Source organism: Eptesicus fuscus, chromosome 9 (assembly GCF_027574615.1).
Source record: "Eptesicus fuscus isolate TK198812 chromosome 9, DD_ASM_mEF_20220401, whole genome shotgun sequence".
Lineage (NCBI taxonomy): Eukaryota > Metazoa > Chordata > Mammalia > Chiroptera > Vespertilionidae > Eptesicus > Eptesicus fuscus.
Genome location: NC_072481.1, coordinates 27,946,990 through 27,952,734, shown reverse-complemented (window position 1 = coordinate 27,952,734; position 5,745 = coordinate 27,946,990). Strand labels below are relative to the sequence as shown.

At 44.8% G+C, this 5,745-nt stretch overlaps 1 pseudogene; it reads right to left on the bottom strand.

Moving 5' to 3' along the window:
* Window positions 1–313: 313 nt before the first annotated feature.
* On the bottom strand, window positions 314–1,311 carry LOC103294908 (transcription initiation factor TFIID subunit 9-like; annotated as a pseudogene).
* Between the last annotated feature and the right edge of the window lie 4,434 nt (window positions 1,312–5,745).

Here is a 5,745-nt window from a genome sequence, read left to right as displayed (position 1 = left end):
TGCTTTGTTTTTCAGACATGGAATTATGTATATATTTTTTCTCTTACTGCTCTTGTCTGTCTTTGGTTTTAGGACTTGCTGGTCAGTAAAATGTGTTGGGTGATTAATTTTTTTACACTTATAGGCTAATGAAAAATTATTACTAACCCCATTGAAGAAAATCCAACACCTGAATTGAGAAGTATGGTAACTATATTTACTTGTTAAATACTATTAAACTTTCTAAAACAAGTTGAAACTTCCACCATGTATGTTCAATTTCAGAACAATGGATTCAAGACCAAGCATACATGTTATATGCATCAAGTCTAGATTACAAATGATCTTAGTCGTCATCATATCATCATTATCATCTTTATGTTTCCTTTGAATGCATTTGATGACTCATTGGAAGTATTTTGTGATGATACCATGTTAATGATAATAAGAATGTTTTTGGATCTTATTCATGATGGATTAAGATCTTATTCATGATGGAACTGCTGATGTTGCAGGAATTGATGCTTTTACAGCTGGGGACTGAAGTGGGCATCTGTGTTGAGAACTTTTGCCCTGTGAGGGACACTGGAGTCCTTAGTCCAGTCGTCCTCAAACTACGGCCCGCGGGCCACATGCGGGTGCTTTTGCCGTTTTGTTTTTTTACTTCAAAATAAGATATGTGCAGTGTGCATAGGAATTTGTTCATAGTTTTTTATTTTAAACTATAGTCCGGCCCTCCAATGGTCTGAGGGACAGTGAACTGGCCCCCTGTTGAAAAAGTCTGAGGACCCCAGCTGAGTTGAATCAGACGTGGCTTGTGGTGTCAGTGGGCCTAGAGTGGTCTTGGTCTGCTAGTAACTGACCAACACTTAACCATGGAACCGCTGTCCTTCCCTCAGAAGTAGAAAGAAAAACATCAGTTGACAAACTATTAGAACTAACACGATTTTGTAAAGACTTAAGTCTATAGTTTCGAGCAGTCAAGGGATATCTATCAAATGGCAATCTAGGGCTTGAAGGGCTTTATCAATGGCAAAGAGGTTTGATTCTTTCGCCTTGCCAAATCAAATTTAAAAATCTTTTGGGGGGAGGAGAGGTTAAAAGCTGGTCAGTGCAACACTGGATTGCCAATAGAACATCACCTGCGTCAACAGTAGCTTCTTAGCACGGCTTGAATAAATTTTTGCATCATTTAGAATTGGAAGGCAAACTCTGATATCTGATTTATAACTCTTGCCTCGTAGTCTGCAATCCTCATATCCTCTAGGTTTTGTGTGGTCATCTGCGCATCTTTCACATGCTCTTGGGAGAATCCATCTTGCCAGACTCCATGATTTCCGGTGATCAGACTTCTTGAGATAAATCACCCACGTGAATGTATTTCAGTTCTTGTCTTCATGCAAATTCTTTGTCCAGCACAGCTTTTCCATCCCCCGGTGTACCTTTCCTATCTCACCCTTCAGCCCCACCCTTTATGCAGCCTGATCTGTGAGCTGGATGCTCAAGCCTTTTCTTATTTTCTTAAGTACCCTTTCTAAGGTGAGAATTATGCATTATAAAGGGTAGAGGGGACTTGCAAACTGCAATGAAGAGGAGTGTCTCTCTGAACAGAGTAAAAAAGAAAAAAGCATCTCAAGCTCAAAACCCTAAAATTTTGGCTCAAGGCAAGTCCCAAATCATTGACTTTTTATGTCTGTGCTAAAAATAAGTAATCTTTTGCAGCCATGGGGCTGATTATAACTGAACATCAAATCCAAAGTGTGAAACTGAGATACTGCAGTACAATATCAGTTACAGTCACAGCCTTGCCAGATCTGATGTGCATGTTGGAGCGGTGACCAGAAAAAAAAGCATTTAGATGGCTCAGGACTCGGAGGATACAAAGTCCTACCCCTTGACCCTCCCTTGCCTGCAGAAGTGGCTCTTCTTCCTCAGCTGAGACTAATGAGTGACTTCTGACAACCCTTGTCAGCAGGAGGAAATGGGGACAGAGCTGTGAAGGCCTCTGTTGACACCTTTTGGTCAATCAAGAATGTGCCAAGATCAAAGCATCTGATTCAATGAAATAAGGTAAACCCCATAAAATACACCTCAGTGATGTTTCTGGAGATCTGGTGTCCAAGGGAGTGTTACAATGTCCCCTCCCAAGTACAAGTTGCTTCACCTTACACCTTGCTATCATATGGAAGAGACAGAATACCACATTTCATGGACTCACTTAAAAATAATTAATTGAGCCCGGCCAGTGTGGTTCAGTGATTGAGCATCGACCTATGAACCAGGAGGTCACGGTTCAATTCCTAGTCAGGGCACATGCCAGTGTTGTAGGCTGGATCCCCAGTGTGGGGCGTGCAGGAGGCAGTCAATTGATGATTCTCATCATTGACGTTTCTATCTCTCTCTACCTCTCCAATCCTCTCTCTGAAATAAGTAAAAACATAATAATTTATTGAGACAAAATTCACACAAAAAATTAACCATTTTAAAGTGAACAATTTGGTGGCATTTAGTACATTCATAATGTTGCCCCCAACACACACACATACACACACACCCACACACACACACACACACATTTTAACATCTCTGAAATGGGAAGTCATCTAATAATCAATGGTATATTATGGTTTAATTGACTGAGTTTTAAAACATTCTTCATAGTGGAATATACATGAAGATATACCTTTCAGTTGATTAGATTAGTTAAAATATGGTGGTCTTCTTGGATTGTTTATTTCATCCATATTCTTGTCACCATACATATCACAACTATTTTAAAGTTTCACCTATCTGATAGATAAAAATGGTACCTAATGATAGTTTTCAATTTTTCATTTCTTTGAATATCAGAGAGTCTGAATGCTTACCTGTACAGTTTATGGCTATCACTCTTCTGTGACTTTCCCAATCGTGTTTTTTGTTTGTTTGTTTTTGCCCATCTTAATAAGTAAGAAATTTGTCCTTATTGGTTGGAAAATCTATACTGATAAAAGGGTAATATGCTAATTAGACCGGGAGACCTTCTGGTAGATCTTCCAGACGTCCTTCTGGACAAAGCCATGGTGGCGGGGCTGAGGCAGAGGTGGTTAGGGGTGATCAGGCTGGCGGGGGGGAGGGGGCAGTTGGGGTTGAGCAGGCCGGCAGGAGGGGGCAGTTGGGGGTGAGCAGGCCAGCAGGGGGGAAGTTGGGGTGAGCAGGCTGTCAGGGGGTGGCAGTTGGGGGCAATCTGGCTGGTGGGGGGGCAGTTGGGGGCAATCAGGCCAGCAGGCGGGGGCTGTTGGGGGTGATCAGGCTGGAAGGGGGGCAGTTGGGGGCAATCTGGCTGGTGGGGGGGCAGTTGGGGGCAATCAGGCCGGCAGGCAGAGTGGTTAGGGGTGATCAGGCAGGCAGCAGGGATCGGGCCTAAACAGGCAGTCGGACATCCCCCGAGGGGTCCCAGATTGGAGAGGGTGCAGGATGGGCTGAGGGACATGCCCCCGTGCATGGATTTTGTGCACCAGGCCACTAGTGTTGTTTATAATTAACCTGAGCAAGACCAGGTCAGATTGAGATGCTCTGGATCTTCATCACACCATATGCAAATGACGACAGGGCACGTGCATACCACATGCTGGGATAGCTCAGAGGATGAGGAGACCCTCTGTCACTCTTAAGGAGGTAGAGGGGAGGGATAAGGGAGAGGAGAAAAGGAAGGAGAGAAGCCAGGCCAGGTACTTGGGAGCTGCAGGCTACTATTTCTGGGCCCAGTTGTGAACAGACAGGCTGAGGAAGGGTAGGCTTCTGCGACCCTTTTATTCAGCTTCCTACAGCCACATCCAATCAGTTTCTGGTTCCAATCGAATCTGCACTGCCTCCCACCTGGTTCTCCTGCCTCCAACTCCACCTTCCTCACTGGCAGGTCACCAGTGATTTTTCTAAAAGATGAATCTGACTCTTTTCAGCTTTCTTCCCAAATCTGCTTCACTCCTACCCCCAATGCCTTTCAATGGCTTCATATTGCTCTCAAGATTAAATAAAAACTTCTTTAAAGATGGCTCTGGAGCCCCAGAGTGCTCCAGCCGTAAGTCCCTCTCCTTTTGGTAGGGACTTAAGACTCAGGTGCCTTAATAGGTCACTGCAGTGCAAGAGTCTCTTCAGAAGCGAGGCTGGGCTCCCGGAGCGGACCAGCTGGGTGAGCGCTGCAGAGCAAGCTTCCCCAAGGACTGGCAGTGGGACCGGATGCCCCCTGCAGTCTGACAGAGGAAGTGTGGGCAGTGGCTCCTGGAAGGGTCAACAGAGAGGCATCATTCTTTCACTCCCCTTTTCTCCAGTCCCTGACTCAGTGTTCCCCAAGGGATGAGAAGCTCTGGACCAGTCATTCTGGGGGATTTCTAGTGATAGTAGCTAAGGTGGCACTCCAAGGATGGGGATAGAATCCAGACCAAGGCCAAGACACGATTGCCCCTAGGGTAAAACCCAAACTCCTGACCAGGGCCCCCAATGCCTACCCCTGATTTTTTGTTTGCTTGTTAATCTTCACCTGAGGATATATTTTTTCCCATTGGTTTTTCCATAGAGAGAATGGGAGGGAGGAAGGGAGGTGGAGTGGGAGGAGAGAGAGAAACATCAATATGAGAGAGACACATCGATCAATTGCCTCCCGCATGTGCCCCAACCAGGGCCTGGAATTGAACCTACAATTCAGGTACATGCCCTTGACCGGGATTTGAACCTGAGACCCTTCGTTGTGAGGACCAACACTCTAACCACTGAGCAACACTGGCCAGGACCAACCCTGATTTTAAGTCTTCCTATATTCGTCCTCCTCACCCACCACACACCACACTGTCTGTTTTTATCTCTGTTCCTTCCACATATAGAGTTCCCTCCATTTTAGGTACTTTGCACTTGCTATTCCTCCTGTCTGAAATATTTCTTCCCAAGTATTCTGTGGCTGTTTCCACCACTTAAACTCAGCTCAGATGTCAGCTCCTCAGAGAAACCTTCCCTGACCCCACCCTGTCATGCTATTTAATTTTTTTCATAGTTCTTGTCACCATCAAACATTATATTATCTTTACTAGTTGGTTCTGCTCAGTGGATAGAGCGTTGGCCTGTGGACTGAAGGGGCCTACGTTCGATGCCGGTGAAGGGCACATGCCCGGATTGTGGGCTCAATCCCTAGTGGGGGGCGTGCAGGAGGCAGCCTATAGGTGATTTCTCTCTCATCATTGATGTTTGTATCTCTTTCCTTCTCCCTTCCTCTCTGAAATAAATAAAAAATATTTTTTAAAAAAAGTTATATTATTTATTTTGTTTATATGCTGAATATTTCTATTCCTCCACTAAATACAAGTCCCACCAGAAGATATTTGTTTGTCATTCACCCACAGCATCCTCAGAGCCTAGAACTAGGCCTAACAATACATATATTTATGTACCATGATCACTGTCTTCACAAAAACGAGACTAGTAAGGGTAATATATATTAAACAAATAATTACACAATGAATTAACTATAAGTAGAGTGAACTGTTTGAGGCAGAGGTGCAGGACCCTCTACCCAGCTCTGTCTGCTTCTGGCTCCAAGGACCATTCCCTTAACCTGTGGGCAATTTCTGCTGTAAGACCTGGTTTTCCCTGGAAACTGTTTTGAGTTCAGAAGATTCACCCAGAAACCAGGCCTCAGGAACAAGGCAAGGTTTGTACCTCCAGGCTCAGTTCTCCAAAGTTTGGGGGTCTCGCTAGGCTTGTGGATGCAGCTGCTGTGTCCCTGTATCCTCCAAG